This window comes from Hemicordylus capensis, chromosome 6 (genome assembly GCF_027244095.1).
Source record: "Hemicordylus capensis ecotype Gifberg chromosome 6, rHemCap1.1.pri, whole genome shotgun sequence".
NCBI lineage: Eukaryota > Metazoa > Chordata > Lepidosauria > Squamata > Cordylidae > Hemicordylus > Hemicordylus capensis.
Window position 1 is genome coordinate 138,873,106 of NC_069662.1, and position 22,998 is coordinate 138,896,103.

General features: G+C 43.0%; 1 protein-coding gene across 5 annotated transcripts in view; it reads left to right on the forward strand.

Annotated features, from left to right (window-relative positions):
* Window positions 1-22,998, forward strand: part of PLXDC2 (plexin domain containing 2) — a 379,100-nt gene that overhangs the window by 73,533 nt on the left and 282,569 nt on the right. Inside the window, exon 1 of one of the 5 annotated variants that reach the window (XM_053261831.1) lies at window positions 20,210-20,324. The exons of the other annotated variants lie outside the window; for them this stretch is intronic. The gene's annotated coding sequence lies outside the window, so the exon portion shown is untranslated. Of the gene's footprint in view, window positions 1-20,209; window positions 20,325-22,998 lie in introns of those variants that run through there. 5 annotated transcript variants of the gene reach the window in all.

Genomic DNA, 22,998 nt, shown 5'->3' on the forward strand with positions numbered 1-22,998 from the left:
TAAAGTAACTGCTTGGAGTGTGCGCTTTTCCAAATGAGGAAGAATACCTGGGAGCATGAAATCCACTTTACCCTTCAAGAATATTCCCTTGGAAGGGTGAATCTGCTCATATTAAAAAGTGGATGGTAGCGTCTTACCTGGGACTCCTCACTAGGGATGTGCACAGTCCAGCCTTCGGCCAGTTTGGTGTGGGGGTGTTACCCTGAAGGAGTAGGAAGGGTACCTTTACCCTACCCCCCTGCCACGTTTCCCCCACCAGCGCTCTCACCAAAATTGCTGGCGTGGGGCAGCCGCATACCTCCTTGCCGCCCGGTCAGTGTCAAACCGTCAGGCACTTCCAGTTTGACACTGACTGGGGCAGCAAGGAAGTACGTTGCTGCTCCGTTAGAGTGATTTTGGCAAGAGCACTGGCTAAGGACGCCTTCCCTGCTCCTTAAAGGTAACCCCCCCTCTGCCGCTGAACCGGTTGTCTGGTAAAGGACCGTTGAATTGGTTTGTGCACATCCCTACACCTCACTACTAGAGGAGGGATTTTGTATACCCCCCCCAATGATTGTTGCAATGTTGGTTTCTAAGCTTCTCTCAGTTTTAGAATATTTATCAGTGTAATTTCAAAGAGTTATGAACATAAGAAGAGCCCTGCTGGATGAGGCCCAGTGTCCTGTTTCACACAGAGGCCCACCAGATGTCTCTCAGGCAAGAGGTTGAGGACATGCCCTTTCTGTTGCTCCCCTGCAACTGGTATTGCGAGGCATCTTGCCTCTGAGGCTGGAGATGGCTTATGGCCACCAGACTAGTAGCCATTAATAGACCTGTTCTCCATGAATTTGTCTAAGCCCCTTTTAAAGCCACCCAAGCTGGTGGCCATCACCACATCCCGTAGGAGAAAAATTTTCAGGACCTTCAGTTGTGTTGATCCACTCCTCTTCAGGCTAAGTTGGTCAGGTGCACATCATCAAAAAAGAGGATATACACAGCCTCCCCGAACCTAATTTCTCTACTTGGACTGAATTCATTGTTTTTCTCTTTATACTGTCTAATGCATAAAGTATGCATAAGACTTACTTTATCTTGTAAGTAACGTAAGTACCCCCGCGTGTGTCGGGTACTTCCAGACACTTCTAGTCCAACGAGGCAACAGGGCGGCAGGGAGGTACGCTGGGAGATACGCTGCCACCCCACCGGACCCTTTTAAAGTGTAGTGCTGGCAGGGAAAATATGGCAGGAGGGGTAAGAGCACCCTCCACCAACCTGAGAGGTATGCCCCCCCCCTTTGAACCGGCTGACTCGCCGGTCTTTCAGACCTGTTCGGAGGCCCGTAAAAGGACCTCCGAATAGGTCCGTGCACATCCCTAGTTTCTTGTACCTTTAAGAGATGCACAGAAGAGGGAATATCAGCAGGCACAGCTTTTCTTTCCCTTGCCTGACAAGCTGCACCTGCTGACATTCCCTCTTCTGTGCATCTCTTAAAGGTACAGCAGATCGGCCTTCTTTTCTTTATGGCAACCCTCGCGATGACACACTTGCTTCTTCAGCGAAATACTGGACTTAATCTGGCCAGCCCATTGAAATGGTCAGCTGCCCAGGAGCAAAGAGAACATGTGGCCAGCTTACCAAAGGACATACTCGTATTCCCATATGTTGTGTGGTGTTTGGCAAATCATAAATCTTCTCCCAAGCTCATATGTTAAAGAACAATAATAATTTGGAAGGTGCAAGGAACTAGCTAAAGAGAACTTCTCCTTCACACAGATTTTGAGATTTTAAAGAAGGCTAAGGTAAGAAGAGGAGGTGGTCTAGGTTGAGTAAGAACTTCTCTTCTGTCATGACAAAATGTGTAAGGTTTCACAAGCACAATTAATATAGATGCATTAAAATATATATTCTACATCATAGCAGAATTACTATGACTGTACTTGTACCATCACAGCTTTCGTTCTAGAAAGCTGAGCATCCTCCTGCCTACTGAATGGCTCTCTACCTCCCAGATTATCTCTGTTATAAGTTCTGATCACCTGTTCAGGAATGGAGAGGAAAATGGTTCCTGAGCTCTTCCGCCAAATAGAAGATCCTCACTGTTAGATCTGAGAGCAGCAGTTGTTGCTTTATACAGTAATACACAAGCAATAGAGGAGCCTCATGTAGTCTGTCTTGCACTCACAACCTGTGTGTACAAACTCCATACTTACTGCTTCAGGTTTTTCCCTGTTGTTTGTCTGGCATTAATCTGATTTTTATTTGCAGAGACTGTTTGTGTGATTTATAAGAACATAAGAACAGCCCTGCTGAATCAGGCCCAAGGCCCATCTAGTCCAGCATCCTGTTTCGCACAGTGGCCCACCAGTGTGATTCTTGTATTTTCTGGAATACATCATGGCTTGTTTATAAAATGCTCAGAGAAAGAAATGTGGAACCAAAATCATGGGGCATCATAAATAGTTAATCCTGTAATTTTATTCCCCAGCTGACAGCTGCGCAGTAGCTGATGAGCAAAAGTTTAGGGGAACAAAATGCTTTTTTCAGTATCGCTTGTATAGGTGTGATGTGCTTATATATGCAGCGGATGGAGCCTAACTGAAGGCAGAATGTGATGCTGTCACTAATGTCTTGATTAGCTGTTGCCAAAATCTGACAAGCCGCAAAGAATGAGAATGGGATGATTGATGCAGTTTGCAAGTTCTCTTCTATTTGGCAAGGCTGAGAATTCAGTAAACAAAAGCAAGATAAATATACGTGTGTATGTGTGTGTGAGAGAGAGAAAGAAAGAGATGATGATGAAGCCATGCAGTTGTTTTAATTTGAAGGAAATGTTTGTAGGTTTAGCAGGCAAAATAATAATTTTTGTTGTTGGCTATTTAGACTATAAAACTGGTTGAGAACAATCTGCAGAACGATTCAAAAGAAAATACTTAATGTTTTGGTTTCAGATATAATGCTGTGATCTTATACAAATGACTTTGGCTGCAGTCTTTTCCCCATTGTTTCTAAAACATCCACTGCATTTTGATATGTGAGACAGGTGCTCTATCTGGAGGCCCATATCCATCAGTGTCCAATCTGCATGATCTTTTGTTATCTGTTTTGAGATGGAAGAATCCTAAGAATCCTTCAAATTAAGCCTCGGTGCCCACTGCCCCTGCATGAAGTTTCTGACCCATACTTCATTTTAAGTGTGTGGGGGCATGCACCTAGTCTTGCCCCCGCAAAAGAATTGAGTTTTTAAAAATCAGTTCTCATTTAAGTCTATCGGTTGATCCAGGAGATGTTGCAAGTAATGGGTATGTTGATTTTTGGTGTCTCTTTGCATTCCTTACTCGTACTAACCATGTTCTTTTAAAAAAAAGGAATAGACAGTATTCAACATTGTCAAGCAACAAGAAAAGGATGCTATTACAATTATACATACCATTGAAAAAAGTGAAAAGCTATGCTTGGTTTGTGAATTTTCCATTGTATTATATCATCAGATGACGACAATAAATGAGCACTCTTAATTTTCCTTATTATTTATATCTGTTAAAAGTAGAGCTGGTCTTGTGAACATGAATTGACCTCTTTGTTATGCAGGTCTGCCCTGATTTGCATTTGAATGGGAGGCTACATATGAGCACTGTAAGATATTCACCTTGGGGAGTGGAGCAGCTCTGTAAAGAGCATCTGCATGCTTGTGTGCAGAAGATAAATGGCTTATATGCAGTTTTTCTCCCTGGTATCTCCAGAAAGGGCTTGGAGACACTCCTGCCTGTAACCTTAGAGAAGCCGCTGCCAGTCTTGGTAGATGACTGAACTAGATGGACCAATGGTCTGACTTGGTATAAAGCAGCTTCCTATGTTAGAAAAAGAACACTACATGCTGGTTAAATTGTGTAAATTGAGATGTCTTAAAACCACCACCACCACCACCACCACCATTGAGTTCTAACATCTATTCTAAGGCTGTAGGACAGATGATCAGTTGCACTGAAATCTTTTTAAATAGCTCAGCAACCAAGAGCCTTTCCTAAAGAAAAATAACTGTTATCATGTTTTAACATTTACCTTGAACTTCTAGGCAGCCTCTAGTGCTGCAAGTTTTACGACAGACTGCCAAGTGTTTGCAATACGGTTTTTATGAGCCAAATCTTCAAATCCTAATGCTTTATTAGAACCCCCTGCTGGAATCAATAGTTTTCCTTGGCTAAGCCTTAAATACGGTAATCTTAGATTTAACTCACATGTAATTAGAAACGGCAATATTTATCTTATTCGCATACTTAATATTGATCTTGTTTTTTACAAAATTGGCCAGCTCATTTAGCATTTTCCAGGCACTTCAAATTGCTATCTCTATGATAACACTCTTTAAGTTTCTTGTTGCCTCAAATAATGTGTATATTTTTAAGCATTTTAAAATCTCAGTGACCTGAGTATACATGTGAAACTCGGAAAATTAGAATATCGTGCAAAAGTCCATTAATTTCAGTAATGCAAATTAAAAGGTGAAACTGATATATGAGACAGACGCATTACATGCAAAGCGAGATAAGTCAAGCCTTAATTTGTTATAGTTGTGATGATCATAGCGTACAGCTCATGAAAACCCCAAATCCACAATCTCAGAAAATTAGAATATTACATGGAACCAAGAAGACAAGGATTGAAGAATAGAACAATATCGGACCTCTGAAAAGTATACAGTGTACTGTGCTTGATTGGCCAGCAAACTCGCCTGACCTGACCCCATAGAGAATCTATGGGGCATTGCCAAGAGAAGGATGAGAGACATGAGACCAAACAATGCAGAATTGCTGAAGGCCGCTAATGAAGCATCCTGGTCTTCCATAATACCTCATCAGTGCCACAGGCTGATAGCATCCATGCCATGCCGCATTGAGGCAGTAATTGCTGCAAAAGGGGCCCAAACCAAGTACTGAATACATATGCATGCTTATACTTTTCAGAGGTCCGATATTGTTCTATTCTTCAATCCTTATCTTCTTGGTTCCATGTAATATTCTAATTTTCTGAGATTGTGGATTTGGGGTTTTCATGAGCTGTACGCCATGATCATCACAATTATAACAAATTAAGGCTTGACTTATCTCGCTTTGCATGTAATGCATCTGTCTCATATATCAGTTTCACCTTTTAATTTGCATTACTGAAATTAATGGACTTTTGCACGATATTCTAATTTTCCGAGTTTCACCTGTAACTTGACACTCAGGTCCCTGAGTTTTATGACAGATGCATTATAACCTGTTCAGCAAACCCCAAAGTTATCCATAACTTGAGTGTGGAAGTATATTATTTTTCCAACTACACACAATGAGAAAATAAGACTAGAACATTGTAGCTTGCTACAATTACAGGCTGGATTAGCTGACTGCTTTCTTCTCATCGGCATGCCTCCCTGAGACCTTTTCTTTCATGTAAAATTCATTCTCACTCCTGCTCCTTGGCTCATTGATTTAAGTGAGGCTACTTCCACGTGCCGGTTTAATTATGTGAAGAGGAAGGATTGCCACATTGCTTCTGAAATGGATATCGTAACTGGTAAACATTAAGACTGTACTCCTAGAGGGCTGAAGATGAGCAGCCATTTACCATGGCCCCAGCAACGAAATAACTTTGTTCTAAATTATTAATAGTCATGTGATATTTCCTCTCACATGATTTACCTATATTGGCATAGCAGTTTGCTAGACACTTTACTGAGAGTGATACTCAATCTTCAGTCAGATAGACAGAAGCACTCCCATAAATTGAAGTGATGGCCTGCAAATCCTAATCGATAATGGAAATCCAAAACAGCTCTTGATTTTTACCGACCACTTTGAAAGCCTTGCATTATTCTTCTACTGCTTTATGATAGGTTCTGCAAGTCAAAACTAGAGGGATGGTTTGAGATGGCTCTGTATGCTCTAAAAAGTGGATCTGTATCCAAATGGGGTGTATTCTATTAGACTTAGTTTTATTTCTTATCTTCTTGTGCCTTCCTATGTCTGTTAGCCATTGGTCAGGTTAGGGGAGGGCCCCGAGATGTTGCTGTATTACAGATCCAATCATCCTCAGCCACAAAGGCCAGCTAAGGACACTTGGCAGTGTCACCTGGCAATAGTAAAATAATAACTGCTGTTCTACCATTGGTGTAAGTAGGTACTGTGGGGATACTGACCCTTAATGCAGATAGTTCCAGATGTGATATAACAGCCATGGCAATTGATGATGCCGTGGTAGGTAAACTGCTTTGGATGCTGACAACTTTGGATGTTTGACATCTCATACATATGAGGTCCCCATTGAAAGGATGTAACTAGCCTCAAGTTACCTTGGTTGTCATGGCAATTCAAATCTATCCAGACTTGTCAAGTAGAAAACATTGGACTTGAATATGCAAGTAATAAAAGAATATGTAATTAACCTTTAGGAATTCCTAGTAGACTGCTGAACATTTGCTTCCCTGTGCTGGGGTTGGTGCAGACTAAGCATCCATAGTTAAGTGATCACGAGTGATCCATGGGATCTCACACTCCTTCCACCCAGCTTGCTCACTTTCATGCATGATTCCCCTCTGCCCTTATGAATATATCCTCCCCCCACCATGGCATTAAAGATTGTGTCTCTACTGGCTTTTGCCTTGGTTACTGCTACCCAGGTTTCCCATGTTAACTTAGGTTTGCAAGCCTGCCTCAAGCCTGTCTTCATATATGCTTGGGGCAGAAACCATTAAAACCTACTTTTAAATCCTGTTTAAGGCCAAAATGCTGTGAAGTGTTAAAATGAGGTGGGGGGGGGAGAAAGAGAAGAATATTCACACAACAAGGTGGGGGGAGGCTGTAAAACCTTCCCTTCCCCCCGACGATCCAGTAAACATTGCTGGGAGCGCGGACCATGCTCCCAGACAATTCGCTGCATCATCCCGGCCTCCGGGTATCCCACAATGCACTGCACACCAAATGTAGTGCATTGGGGGATTCCCCCAGGAGACGGGTGCTCTAGGCAAGCAGCCCACATGGTCACACGACTGTGGAGCCTAGTTTAAGGGAGTGCTCACGCCCTTAATCCGGGCTAAAAAGCCGGGCTAGTCAGTGCTGCCCCGCTGGGATAGGGCCCGATATTGGTGGTTCTCATGTACAGCCTAACCCTGAGAACAGCCTCAGTGAATTAATGAATGAATGTTGAGGCCTACCTTGTTTCCCTCCAAATTTCAGACAGCATAAGTTACCCAACACTGAGCTCTGTGGAACTTACTTCTGTGTAAGCATGCATAGGACTGGGCAGTTAGATTATACATCTGTTCCAATGCTAAAGGCGAAGGCAGGCTGTAAATATGTCCAGTAAAAGGGATCCCAACTGTACTGACACAATTCATTAATAATACAGAATGGGAATAAACTAGGAGTTCACCGTTCAGGGCTTGGCCTTTCCACTCTGAAACTCGATTAACTCTCTCTGTCTCCGCACATTAGATCTCCTCAACTCAGCTCTGCTCCTCTTTCCTTACCTAAGCTCTGCTCCCAAGTCTCAACATACAAGGCTCTGCAGTCAGCTGCTAGGCCCTAGAGAACCTCTATCAGTGGGTCTTGTCTACAACAGCAGCTAGCCCCCTGCCAATCATCTTGGGGGCGGGGGGAGCTAAGGAGGGGATATAGCCCCCTCTGCAGTTCTTCTGGGTTCCACGATGAGCATTATATCAACACCCTTTGAGACAAGCGGGCTGTAGGGATGCTAGCTGGAGAAAAGTCCAAAGCACAGTTTCTCAGCTATGGAGTCTGCCATGACTCTGCCTTGTGCAGTGGCTCAGAGTCCTATCCTGATAAGGCAGGACCAAATAGATTATCATTGGACCTGGACCAGATTCCAATATTGGGCCAGAGCTTTGGCCTGTCAGCCAAGAAACTCCAAAACAGAAGCCTGTAGATAAAGCACCTCCTGAACGTCCCTGAAAAGCCAACCCCTTCCATACCAAGATCCTCACAATTTCCTTGTGGAAGCACACCAGCAACAGGCCAGGAGAGACTTGAAGGACTCTGAAACTCCAGGGCAGAGGTCTTCCTGCCTCTGTGTGTTTGTAAGACTTTTGGGAGGTGGAATCTAGGTGGATTTATGTTGGAGATGCAGCTTCTGATGGCATCAACTTGTAGCAACCCTATTGACCACTAGGGGCATTAGAGGTAGAGACAACCAGTAAGGGAATTTCCTCTCTGACCATGCTTTCTCTCCTCTATTTCCCCTTTGTTAAACTGATAGTCTCAGGTTTCATTCTCTCATCTGGAGAGAGAAAGAGACATCTGTCTTCTTCCTTCCCTTCTTCCTGTATGTAGCAAGCAGCTAGGTATGTAGGTTTGTCTATCTCTCATGCATTTCCTAAATAAACTACTGTATTTAGAATTTTGACTCCATGTCTCCAGACAATGGGGCTATTCTGACGATCAGCAAAAATCGGGCTAGCCTCTGCTAGCCCGATTTTTGCTGATCGTCGGAACCACCGGGCTCGCAGCCGAGCCTGGTGGTTCTGGAGCGGCTAACCCGCTCTGGAACCCCTGGTAAAAAGCAGGTTTGCGGAGCGAGCGCTCCGCAAACCTGCTTTTTACAATCATGAGTAGCCACGGTGTGCCTTTGTGCTGCGCCTACTCACGGGTAGACCCCAGGCCAGGAGGCGAAAAGCCACCTCCTGGGGTGTCCCCAGTATGCCCTGCGTGCTTGCGCAGGGCATACTGGGGCTTGCGGGGACCATGTGGCCCCCGCTCCCCCACCCCCCCACCGGCTCCATCACGGAGCCGGCAACCATGTGGGTGGCCAATCCAGCCACCCAGGGCTCCCTGCCCGCTTGTCTGCGGGGAGATCAGGCTTAGCCCGCTCTCCTTGCAGTTTCTAAAAAAGCAGGTCTTGAAGCGTGAGACCCGCTTCAATATGTATTAGCAGTGCTCTGCTTATCTGTGCACTTCTGCTACAGTTGGGGTAGATAAGCAAATCTCCCCTGCAAGCTCTCTCACAATTTAAGATCGCAACCCACCTATGGATCTTGTGGGAGCAAGTTGATAACTCCGAGTTATTTGAGGCCTTGCAACTCTGACCGGCCTTGCTGCCTTTGTCTTCCAGTTCCAGAGGCTGCTGCTGGAACCATTCAAAATGGGTATTGGTTTATTTCAAGCATAGTGAATGTTGTCCTCTTGTGTTCAAGCCCAGCCTCCAACCTCCTAGTTCTTCCCTTGAACTCAAAGAAACCTTTTGTAGGCCTGTGTTATAGAGTTGTTCTTTGGAGCTGTATATAATATTGTTTAGTTAACCTGCCCAACAGACAGCACAGGGCAGGCCTGCACAGATCTTGCCCACAAGGACTTCTGTGCTGGCCCACAGGAAGAAATGTTCTGCAGCCACAGCAAGAACCACGAAGAGCTCTTGGCCTGTCCCACTGACAAGCAGCAGTGGCTCAACACAACTGGATGCTTAAGACCAGGTGACCCCCCCCAGCTGCCTTGCTGGTCCCACACCTACTGACGTCATCCCTCTTTCCCCTCACATGTCTGCCTGATTCCAACCCTCTGCTCCTCGCTTTAATATCCTTGATAATTAATTTTAATGCAGTAATTGATGTGCTGAAAATTGACTTCGGCCCCCACACACCAAGTCGTGGTTCATTCTGGCCCACTGGGGCAGTTGAGTTGTTCACCCCTGCATAGACCCTGTTTGGATGCTACCTTACCAACCATTTGATTAGAAAGGGAATGTGTTGAGAGTGTGAACGTTAGGATGTCTTCCCTCCTGACGTGTCTCTTTATCTCAGAATAGCTCTGTAGCCGTTCAGATTAACAGTCTGGCTCCACACGAGGAAGGGGCATGGAAGGAGGGCGTTGGAACATCTGCAGAAGATGTTCTAACATCTATGCTCTCATGGGTCAATATCTTCCAAACCAGCCCACAGTGCCACTCTTCTTTCATCATTGCTAGTTATGCACCATGTATAAGTATAGGGTAGAGTGTCGCAAAATGTTGTATCCCAGCATCTCCTCCCCAGATCGTCCCCTTCAGACAGCCTGTTTATATGTAAAATAACACTCCTCTCTGAAAGTAACAATAGTAGAAAGGTTATGAATTTGCAACATTTTCTTGTAACTCATAAAAAGTTGGCAGGCTGTAGAATATTAAGCTGTCTGCAGTGTGTACAACATCCATGCTACCAGTCCCTGTACTCGTCTCAAATAGGTTGTGAACCACTGATCTGAAGAATTACCTTAAGCACAGGTTGGCTTAAATAGGTCTCTTGAATGAAACGTTTGGGAAGTATCTTACTGTGATTTCTCTGGCTCAGTTTTCATTTCTTTTATTTGTTTCTCTTGTCTGGGCCGGACAGAAAATGCTAGATTTGGGTTAGTCTGCTTGGAGTCATATTATTACTGATGTTTTATTGATTGGTTGATTGCTCAATTTTTATACCGCCTTTCATAAGGCATCCCAAGGTGGTTTACAAAAGTTACGATATAATAGAACTCCACAAAAATCACACTTAAAACCCTTAAATCAGTTAAACAGTAAAAACCATAACAACCCCCCCCCAAAAAAAAACGTTTTAAAAACCCCGCTAACCCACCATAAAAAGACAACAGAATCAGGAGAATTAAGAGATGTGGCAGCCTCTAAGGGGTAAAAGCCTGAACAAATAAAAAGGTTTTTAATTGTGTATTTTTTTAAAAAAAGTAGCCACAGATGTCAAAGAGTGGACATTCACAGGGAGAGCTTTCTAGAGCATAGGGGCAACAACAGAGAGGGCCCTGTATTGTCTGCATGACAATTTCGCCTCTCTCAACGTCGGCACAAGGAGCAAGGGCCTCTCTGACAACCTTGTTGGGTGGGCAGAAACCCTTGGGAGCAGGTGGTACTTCAGGTATCCAGGACCCAAACCATTAAGGGCTTTAAAGGTAATAACCAGCACCTTGGATTTTATCCCGAAATGAATTGGCAGCCAGTGCAGCTCTTTCAAAATAGATGTAATACTAGCTGACCCTGCACAGAGCATCTGTGCGCTCTTTGGGGCCGGTGGTTACCTCTTCCCCCCCACCTTCTACCCTAGTCTCCTGCCAGGCCACGTGGTCATCATGGTCAATGGCAATCAGAGTATCTGCAGTTCGGGTACCATGAGGACATCAAGGGTCAAGTAAGGTGCAGTACATTCAGTAAACTGTAGTGGAGGTTTGTTGAGTGGCTTAAGTGTTGATTTTTTCAGTTTTGCAGTTGACCTCTGTGCTTTTTAGAGGAAAAGCTTTAAAAACTAAATAAATAATGAAGAAAGAAGCACTGATGTTTACTTTGTCCTTCTGGGTACCTTGGGTCTACCAGGTCAGACAATTCATCCTAGAAATTGCGAGGAGGTGAATGCTAGTAATCATCTTGTCCTTTTATACATTTATCCAGTCCAGTGGGTGTTCATATAATGATAGGTAGGTGCAGAAGTGGCTGCATGGACATTTCTTCCTTTATGCTGGCACAGTTTTGGAGTCTTAAAAAAAGGCTATGAATCAATGCAGAAATACACTCTGCAAGTGTACCAATGATTCTGACCTTTTAAAGCTATGAATAATATTGTGGCCTTAGCCAATAATTCACCGCAGTATGCATCGCCTATTATTTCATCTTTACAGTGGAAGAAAAGCCAGGCCTAGCACTCAACTTGGAAGTAACAGGCTGCTTAATTTTCTGTGCTTTTGCTTTTTAAAAAAAATATGGACAGAATGAACTTGCAGAGTTGAAACAAAGTTGAAGACAAACTGGTGCCATCGAGAGCTTAACAAAACATTTGATAGCGCTGCACAAAAATGAAAGAAGGAAACAAATGATAAAACAGTTGCTTTGCAGAGAAGAAAAGAGGAGTGCGGGGTTGTTTTTTTTGTACGCCATTAAACATTCCAAAGAGGGCATGTGCCATTTGGAAAATAACAACTTCCCTGGCGGGGGAAGTTGTATGCCCAACCAGGAGTTGGGGGACCAGCATTATTTCAACCCAGTCTATGCTGTTTTCATGTTTAATTACTTAATTACTGTTTACTGTACATTCTAGTAGTGGAGCTCTTACATCATTCTGGGCCCAACAATGCAAGAAGCTCTGCTGCGGCTGCACTGTGCCTGTTCCCAGATGAAGCAGAATTCATTAGCGCGTCCAGCCAAGTAAATAAAAACGATCTTTTGTACCATTTGTTGTTTTGGCTCTTCTCATCGCTTTCTCAATTGTTTGGTGACCTTTTTGAGTTAACAGCTTTGCAAATAGAGGAAGGAGAGAGCCACAGATGATTGATTGGGTTTATTTTCATGCTGTGGGTACCAAGGATGGTAAAAAAATATATATTGGAAAATGATACCAATCAATCCAATGTTTAGTGGAGAACAGCAGATTTCCATTTTTCAAGCACGAGTCCTTGATTCCCTGGTTATTGATCTCTGCCGGCCACTGGAGCGTGCTATTTGGCACTTACTGTATTAACAAGCAATTGAACTGCCAGGTTTTCTTGAAGAGCAGCTTTAACACCTTACTGGAGTTTAAGAAATTGTGTAACCATTCATTAAAATTGTTCTCAGTGAATCAGCCTAAATCCTTTTTATAGGAAGAGTTAATTAAGTACATGTCATGGCATAGCTAGTTTTTATCCAGTCACTCAAATGGCTTCAGTGTACAACTCTGAAATGCTTTCTGTTTTTTGTATGTTAGGGTACCAAGAGTTATTCAGCCTTTCACTTCCAGCTACAGTTTGTGTGGCTTATTGAAAATGAACAATTGCCAGTACAGTAACCCTCATGCTTTCCGTCTCTCTTGGTGGTCTTAAGAATGCACTTGTCACTGTACTCAGTGAGGCTCAAATCGAAATTTGGCTGATAACTGAGGGAAATGAGAGAAACGCATTCATTAAAAAATGTCAGCAACTTGTTTGGAATAGGCATTTAAAGAGAAGCAGAGCTTATTAGGAGTGGCAAATCCTGCACAGCATTATTTTGGCTCTGAATCCTCAAGTTGTGGAATGCCAAGTACAATGAGCTACTAAGCAAAATGGAAGCCAGCCTCAGTGAATGGAGACATGTTCTTTGGCTATGAGCTCTGGGAGTGTTGCTGGATATACTGAACAGAGACTATTCACCAGGACTCTCCAAAACATTAGAGAGCATCTGGACGAACTAGGTTTCCAAAGAATGCAGTAGGGGAAAGGAAGGACCTGAAGAGGACCCATCTCTTTATTACTCATAACTAGCACAGTGCTCTCAAGATGATGACTGGGCAGAGAAGGCGCACAACTGAAAGTTGAAGCCTAGGCTTCTCTAACTTCTTACTCGCCCAGTGATGTAATTACCCAGATACAGAATGGGAAATGGAGAAGGTCTCTACATTTCCTTCCTCTATCTAGCAGGAGTGACATCTTGTATTCCCCAGTGTTTAGCTGCAGCATGGAAACCAGAAATGGTCATTTTCTAAAGAGATTCTCTCTGTTTCCCATCCATCCATTTTGGAGGTGGGCCAGTAAAGGGCAGCTGTTCTTCTTCATTTCTGCTCTGAAAGGGAAGGGGGAACGGCTTCTGTCTCAAGTTGGGCTGGTACATTTTTAACCTGCCCTTTCTCCAAGGAGAAAGGGCGGGTGCTGCAGATGGTCCCCATCTGTGCTATCTTCACAACAACCCTGTCAGGGAGGCTTATAGGGTAAGCCTGCTTTTACAAAGGTGGCCTCTTGGCACATCGTCATTCTGGGCAGTGTTCCCTGTAACAGGGATTCTCAGGTGTTGATAAAGGATAAAGGACTGCAACTCCCACCATCCTCAGCTGCAGTCTATAACTCCCACCATCCTCAGCTGCATCCCCAACAACATCTGGGAATCCCTATTATAGGGAACACTGTTCCTAGCATGAGCGTGGGCAAACTGGCAGGCCAGATTTCTCTTTCTCTTTCATTTGTGCTTTCTCAGCTGTCTTTCAAGCAGTGACTGCTGCTTCAGAATCTAGGGCCCAGGAATTGCCTCTCCTTTCACTGGGAGGTCTACCCAGAGAGCTGCTAAAGAAAGTACTGTAGCTTGTCAGCCTCCTGGGGCACACTTTGTGTTTCAGTTTAATTAATGCACTCTGGTAATATCATATGCAATAGAAAAGTCTATCAAGCAGATTTGGAAATGTCTTAGCTTTATAATTGTGATAACCGTGCTGCTAATGGTACTCTATTCCTAAAGCATCTGCATCCTTTTGGCGACATGATGAACTTTTCATATTTTGCAGGTAAATTCTTAAGCACTGGGTTCCTTAATTCTTGTAAACAAGGATGTTTTAAAGGTGCAGTAATGGACCCTGTGATGTTTGTATGAGATCTAATAAATGCTGAAAGCATAGTTAATGGTTTGTTTGCCTTGTGCTTTGAATGTAGCTGTAATCCACTTTCACTTAGTTCTAATAAATAACACTTGCATATATAATATACTAAAGAAATGGGAGTCCTCTTTCCCCACTTCCTCTTGCTGCTTGCTGCTGTTGAGGTCTGGCCCTGTTTTTTTCCAGGGAAAGCTGTCGTTTAAGCAAGGTTCCTTCCAGAGGTATTAGAAGACTTGGTTCTGTTTTTATCAACTAAAAGGTTTTGTGCTGACCTTCATCGCTGTGAAAAGCAGTAATAATCCAGCTTTTGATGTGACTGACAAACACAATCATATCTCAGCAGTCACGCTCTTCGATAGGCTTTCATAGAGTTTGGTGTGGAGGATTTACTTTAGCATATAGCCCGTGGAAGCTTTTTGCCGTGACAAGCACAGTGCCCAGGTGGTTGTGTGATTTAAAATCACAAGGCAATTCACATTATCCCTAATCCTTGTGCTGTTCTGTATATATAAGGATTATGAGGGTTTCTTTTTTCCAGGGTGGGAAGCATGCACAAAGTATTTGGTATTGTTAAAACCCAATACAGCTAACAAGTAAATGCATTTATAAGCCAGAACAATCAATTCAGTTCAGTCACCAGTATGCACTTTCTTTTCCCAGCATGAGAGCAGAGTGAAATGGAACCACTTTTTTCAGTTCTACATTTTTTTTTAGTAAGCTAACGGGGTTTGTTGTGAATGGCTGGTAGAATATCAGTAAGCATTTTCAACTATTATTTCTTTTGTGGATGTGCATCAGGTTTTATCTGTCTACATAAACTTCACTGGTTCTCTGACTGGACAGTGTTTTGTATTGAAAAGCATCACTGCACACATTCATATAATCTCTAATATATTATTTAGTGGTTATAAGCAGTATACAGTTGATCCAGCAACATTGTACTGATGCTAAGAACATATTAGTTAATGCATTTTTTAAAAACCCTGTTATGCCAAAAAGATATATCCTGGGGGACTTTTGAAGTGATGGAAACTTGGTTAGCACAACTATTTGAAAATATTGCAATGAGAATTCCTTTTTTTCTTTAAAAATGTACTTTTTTCTAAAAGTAAAAGATGATGAAATGAGTGACATATTGTTACGCATACAGAAGAACATTTTGCAATCACAAGCAGGGGGGCATTTTTTTGCTGGTCACTCCTAGGTGAGGAGACCTGGTCTTGTGGTAGCAAGCATGACCTGTCCCCTTAGCTAAGCAGGATCTAGCCTGGTTGCATATGAATGGGAGACTGGAAGTGTGAGCACTGTAAGATATTCCCCTCAGGGGATGGAGCCGCTCTGGGAAGAGCAGAAGGTTTCACGTTCCCTCCCTGGCTTCTCCAAGATAGGGCTGAGAGAGATTCCTGCCTGCAACCTTGGAGAAGCCACTGCCAGTCTGTGAAGACAATACTGAGCTAGATAGACCAATGGTCTGACTCAGTATATGGCACCTTCTTATCTTCCTATCCCTTGCTGCCCCTTAGAAAGATGTCTCTGAGGGTTGGGGGACTTTCAGGGACATATTTCGGGCAGTCATTGGAGCAGCAGGTAAGTGGGGATTGGCAAAAATTGCCTTCCTGCACATGTTAAACGCTCTTCCTCATGTGCAAGTCAGTACATTGCCCAGTGCATCATATGACAAATCATGAGTCTTAGGTGCAGATTGGCCATTCAAGAAATTAGTTAATCCCCTGCTGATCTTGTGGTTTGAGATTTTTATGGATGGTCATCCTTTCTTTTTCCACAACTACAGCCATAAGTGAGGTGGTGAAGCTACCACATGGAGACTAGAAATTGTGGTTGGAGATTGGAATGTCTTACTTGAAACTTTTTTGAATACTCTAGAATATCCTTGCCTCATGACAAAATTGGAGCTTCCTACTTATTGTTTGCCACATATTTCAGAGGACAAGTCATAGCTCAATGGTTGAGCACATGTATTACATGTAGCAAATCCCAAGTCAGTCCCCATAATCTCCAGTTAAAAAGAACTCAAGTAGCAGGGCAGGAAAAGACCTTCCTTTCTCCAAGACATTGGGATGCTGCTGACAGTAAGGGCAGGTAGATCAATAATATGGTGGCATAAGGTGGGTTCATATGTTCACACCCAGTGTTCCCTTTAAGGCATGGGCACATATGTGCACACACAAGTTTTTTGATGTCCGCTCAGTTAATTTTAGATCCTGCTCAGATAGAATCAGGACGATCCCACTCTGAATATACATGCGTGCACACTGCCTTGATACTGCTGCCCAGAACAAAATTTATTCCGCACACAGATGAAAAAAATAAGAGAGAACACTGTTCACACCTGATGTAGATGTTATCCTACCACATGGCTCTTATATATTATTATTATTATTATCTTTATTTGTTAGTCACCCCATAACAAATTGTTCTCTGGGCAGCTCACAACAATACAATAATAACATCCACTTAAAACACAGCACAACACAAATTACAATAGAAAATACAAAATCTGTACAAAACATTTTAAAAGCTTTTAAAAAATCATTTTTAAAAGCCTGAGTGAACAGAAAATGCCTTAACCTGATGTCAAAAAGAGCAGAGTGATGGTACCAGGTGAGTCTCACAAGGGAGGCAATTCCATAGATGCAGTGCCACCACCAAAAAGGCCCTCCCCCAGTAGACACTCGCCTTACCTAATTGGCAGGGGCACTTAGAGCAGCGCCTCCAAAGAAGATCTTAAGGTCTGAGTCGGCACAGATGGAACAAGACACTCTCAGGTAACCTGGTCCCAAGCTGTTTACATGTAAAATTTACAAAGAAAAAGGAAGGAGAAGTTGGTTCTCTGTCCAAAGGCCTGCAGTCTTAAACACACACACGCACACTCACACGGGAGACACAGCAAATGCCATTGGAGAGGCATTTTGCTGGGATAAATCGGGACAGTTGCTCTCCTCCTGCTATCCTATTCTAGGCTGAGCTGGGATCCAGCTCAGACCACTGGTAGCTTTTGCTGACATAGCAGAAGAATCAAAAACTCAGTGGACACTGACCAGGAACACAAGAGCTGGGCATGGATGTTGCTCTGGTGGTTTCTTGGAGCAGATTACTGATTTTTATGGCTGCTGTCCAGGGAGGCCTTTCCCCTTTCCCAGGAGAGACTTGGTTTCTTAAAGGGATCTTGCCTGATTTCTTAAGTACTGGTTCCAGCAGCCCTGGGGAAAGGCTCTGCTAGGGCTTGGAGGTCATTTTTAACATTTCTGCTGCGGAAGCGCCTCATTTCTGTGCAGCTGTTTTTAAAAACCTGGCAATTCTGTTTGGTGCTGAAACTGGCTAGCAAAGTTACAACTACGTGGAATATTATAGTCTTAAAATAATATCACTGAAAATCTAGCCACTCTCTAATACTGTCTTCTCCTTAGAATTAGCTTTTTACACCACTTCTCATTGTCCTCAGAGCAAAGTCTCTTTGGTATGCTGACTGTAATTGAAAGATGTGTCGTATTTAATAGCTTGACTTGCCACTTTGGTTAATTCGAGGATAAAGTCATTAGCCCAGCCCCTGCTTTACTTGATGCCAGTACGTGAGTTTTGTAATCACGGACTTCAGCAGGGACATGAATAAACTTTAATTGTTTGTGGGAGCTGGAACAAGGTTTTTGCTCTTCAATGCCTGGCTGCAATTGAAGAAGCGCATAGGCAGCCTTAAAGCTAATAAGAGATTTTCCTCTGGCGGAGAAATAGAAAACCTGCTTAGCTCTGAAGGCTACATAGAAACCCTGTAATTAGCTGGAATGCCAGAGCTTAAATGGCATATGTGTGTTCATGTTGCTGGGAAGTGTGATGGGCAAGGTGACAATCTTCTGCTCAGTAGCAGAATCCTCCCAATAGCTGGTACGCCAAAGGACCAACTCCAGATTTTCCAAAAGCATTAAGTGCAGCCTTTACACTTCCCAGTGTTGGTTTCAAAATGTAGCTCAAATTGCATAAAACTGTTAGGAGTCTTTGCTACTTATCTTCAAGAGGAGGTGGATGGCACCCATGGTTCACATCACGTAATATGTGATGGAAGACACCAGAAAATCATGTCTCTTCACCCCTGCTGCAAAGTTGAGCCATCAGCCCTTTTACAGTCCAAACCGCACCATCCGAAGAACTGAAGTTCCATAGAAGGCAGGAGCCATTTATAGATGACTGAAGCAATGAAGCTAAGATATGCTCTGCCGGCATCAGGATGTAGCTGTTATTGAACAAGGGGAGACATTGTCCCTGGGCCCCTGAGGGAGAAAGGCCTGCTGTCTGGGCAACAGCTCAGTCCCCCATTTGTGATGGTTCACAAAATGATCCATCACAGTGCATCTTTCCCAGCCCCACAGAATGATCCATCACAATGTACAGGCCAATAGCAGATTCAAGCCTGGTAGGAATTGCATAACTGTATGGACTGACTTCTCCTTGTAGGAGATATACCAATGGCTGTATCACTTACAGATTTGTGAATGACCTTTTCCAAGCAGTTGTAATTTTCTATGTCAGAGTTGCTCAACTTCGGCCCTCCCGAAGACATTGGCCTAGAACTCCCATATTCCCTGGCTGTTGTCCACTGTAGCTGGGGATTATGGGAGATGTAGTTCAAAAACAGCTGGGGGGCCTAAGTTGAGGAGGCCTGTTATGTGTGATTCAGGTAGCAGCTCCCTATGATTCCTACCTGGCCCTGTGGTTCTTATTCCTGCAGGTGACTGTAGGGGCCCACCGTACGTATGAACTAGACTTTGATGATTCAGCTCTAGATCCACACACCCTCTGGTTAGAACAAACTGAGATTTACCAAGTGTGGATGAAACTACAGAACACTAGGTTTTTTAAAGCCACAATCGGAAGCGAAACATTTCCTGCCTTTGTATGAGAAAAGGGAGGTAATACATAAGCCTAAGGTTACTGCTAGTAATGCTAAAACATGGTTTTATCATAGATTAATGTTACATTTTGAAATTGTCCAGAATGTTTAAGGTGATATCAAGAGATGTAAGGTCTACAGTGATGCATAATGTTTAAAGGCTATTTCATCTAGTTATTTGATTATGCAACCCTAGAGTGATGTGCATGTACGTTTGAACTTATTCATGCTTGCCGATAAGACTATTCAGACCTGCTGTATGAGCATATATATGTACCTGATTTTGTTTGAATGACTGTGCACGTGTTGACTTTAAAAGTGAACCTGGGTACAGGCTCACTCAGACACAGGGTACAGTTAAGTGTATTACTATACATGCATTGAACATAATGTGTGGACACAGGGTACAGATCAGAAGTGTATTACTAAACATGCATTGAACATAATGTGTGGATAACTGTATGTTTTGCAGATCTGTACTTGTGTACAACTGTACACAGACAATGCATGTGCATTTAGCAGAATGTGTGAATAGAACTCTTGTGCAATGCGAAGCCTGTTGACTAATTGTGAGTACTGTTTAAAAGTCACAGTTTCCTAATTTTACTAATAGTTCTAATAATTTCCTAATTTTACTAATTAGGAAATTACCTTCATCTCTATTAAACTTGTGTTGGACTATGACATTATTGGAGCAAAAGCCCTTTAAAAAAAATTACCTAGTCAAATCATTGTTAGTTACTTAATTAAGTACATGGATTCCCTAATGATTTGGCCTTGACCTTTCTCTTTCTCCAGACGCTGGCTGGAAAAAATGTTGCAGGTATTTTGTTTCAGTGAGAGGAATGTTTCACTGAAAGGGAGAAAAGGAAGATTGCAACGGTCCTTGTTTTCTAGGAGTGTTTGTTCAACTGTTGTGTCCTGACTCAGAGTGTTCAGATTGCTAGGCTGATGAGCTTATCAAATGTTTAGTGCTTCTGCTCTACTTGAAGAGTAGAGCTGTCAATTGCATTCTTTGCCTTGGAGCTATAGAGCAAGCTTTTAGGGAATGCACAGGGAGGCATTGCAGATAAAAGTCAAGGCATTGAACATACCTGTCTAAAGGTAACGTATTAAATGCCAAACAGGTTGGGGCTACTGGAAAAATGACTTTGTTCTTGGGAGTACGTGCTGATAAATGAAGGAACCGTTAAAGGTTTATTTTTTGCTACAGTGAAATGCATTGCTGTCAGTGTTATTTTGTTGTTATTATTTTTACATTTTATATCCCGTTCTTCCTCCAAGGAGCCCAGAGTACTACATACTTAAGTTTCTCCTCACAACAACCCTGTGAAGTAGGCTAGGCTGAGAGAGAAGTGACTGGCCCAGAGTCACCCAGCAAGTATCATGGCTGAATGGGGATTTGAAATCGGGTCTCCCTGGTCCTAGTCCAGCACTCTAACCACTACACCACGCTGGCTCTCTAGCCAGCGATAAGAGAGCGCCCACTCCCTTAACCTTGGCTTACAGCTGGGCTTAAAAGCCAGGCTATGTGGCGCTGGCCTGCTGGGATTGGGCCTGATCCCAGCAGTTCTCATGTGCAGCCTAACCTGGGCTGGGCAACCCTAGTCCGGGTTAGGCTGCACACGAAAACAACCTCACAGTTTTATTTGTTGTGGTGAGCCACCCTGAGTAGTATAGCACTGGAAGAGTGAGATCTAAAGGTTTTAAGTAAATAGATAAAAATAAGATTTTGTGAACACTGAAGGGCTCAGTTCTAATTATTATGATGGGAAACAGAGAAAGTGGTGGACTCGGGCTGGTCATACCCAGGCTCAAATCCCCACTCAGCTATGAAGCCTATTGGCTGACCAATTCCAGGAGCTGCACACCTAATAGCCATACACCTATTTTGTGATCATGTGTTATATAAAAACAGGGCTAGATAAAAACAGGGAGCATGGTCGTCTGTCAAGCCCCTGCTAGATAGGCTGATCATGCCCTACCCAGATTCTATCGCCAGCTTCCAAACAAGGTAAGCAAAATTATTCTCCTACCCAGCAGGGACTTGACAGGTGATCAAGCTTCCCACCTCCAACTTTGTTTTAATCTAACACATGATGGCAAAATGGGAGCGTGTCCAGGTCCTGAAACTGGCTAAGACTAATCTACCTACCCAGTTTATGGCTGCGTGGGCTGTCCTAAGATTTGTAAAGTGGAGCGGGGCTGGAGTCAGCAGGAAACAATGATGGAATAATATCGACAACCTATTATGTTGCTGTAGTTGGAAGAGGAATGCAAGTCCCATTGGCAAGTCCATCATGTTTTGGAAATTGAATTTGTCTTCAGAATTAGAATACACAAACTTTGTTGACAGATCTTTAGCTGGCTTGTTCTCGCTTGCTCTTTCTGTTGATATTGCAGTAGGTGGAACTTGGTGCTGTAGGCATTGTTCATTGTTCTGTTTAGAGACCGATTCTCTTGATGGAAATGATTGTCCAAAATGCAGTTTCAAGCATTACATATTCTCTAAGTTCCAAACTGGGACCCTGTTTGACATTTTAATTTTAGGCTCTGATAGGCAAGATCTCACAGCCCTGGTTTGTTGGAATTCAGGGCTTGACCTAGCTATGAAGAATTGTTTCCAATTATAGTTTCTCGACAGTAAAAAAAACAAAGCCTGGTGTTACATGGGACTTGTGACTTGTGAAAGGGATCAAGCTTCTTTTTCTCTTAATTTTTTTTAAAGTGAAAGCTGAGATTTTTCTCCCTGGAGAAGCAGATGTTTAATAGTAGTGATGAGAATTTGTGCATAATTTGTACCCCTGCTGCTAAATTTTAAATACATTAAATTAAATATGCAAAGGAACTTAAGAAGCTCATTCTTGTGGTGATTCAGACCCTTGGTCCATCTAGCACAGTATTGCCTGTAGTGACTGGCAGTGGCTCTCCAAGGTTTCAGACGGGAGTCTCTCCCAGCGCTACTTAGAGATGCCAGGAATTGAACCTGAGACCTTCTGCATGCAAAGCAGATGCTCTATCACTGAGCTACAGCAATGGGAATTAGAATTACAGCACAGGAAAGTGTGTTAGATCACTTGGAGCCATATAAAAGGTTTAGTGCTATTCACTTTCCGTTTTTCACTTTGATGGAATATTTGTTCCTGGGTTAAAACAATAGCCTGGAGTGAACATTTTCAGGGAAGCACGCCTTCTTTAATGAACCAAATAGTCTCCAGTTTTATTCATCAGCGGCCTGCCTTGCTGTTTATATCATGACTTGCATTAGAAATTCAAAATCTTGAGACCATGGGCATTTTCACATAGTAGATGTCAGCGAAGATTAGGCCTGCTGGACATATAGTGTTTGCTTGGACTCAACTGTCTTCTGCAGTGTCCAATTCAGTCCTTCAACTTGGATGGTCTGACATTCCAGAATAATAAACAGTTTGGTCTGCTGTGACTTATTGCATCTCATTCCAGCCTCATTGTTCTTTCCTTCCTACTAGGAGTGCTGCTTTTAAGGCTAATTGTGACTTTTTATTAGATATTGCAGATGCAAGAATGACTTGCATTCCTGAATACCCCAAAGGAGAATAACCTTTAAAGGACTGGTACACCATTTTGATGATAATTTTAAACGTGTCTTCACTAATGATCACTAGCATACACTAAAAGGTGATCAGGATGTGAATGACTGAGATGTGGAAATCTGGAGCCATAGTCATCTGCCATCATGTTGTCACATCAATGACACAAACTTGGCCTTGTGTACAATATGTCTGGGCCTTGTGAAAAT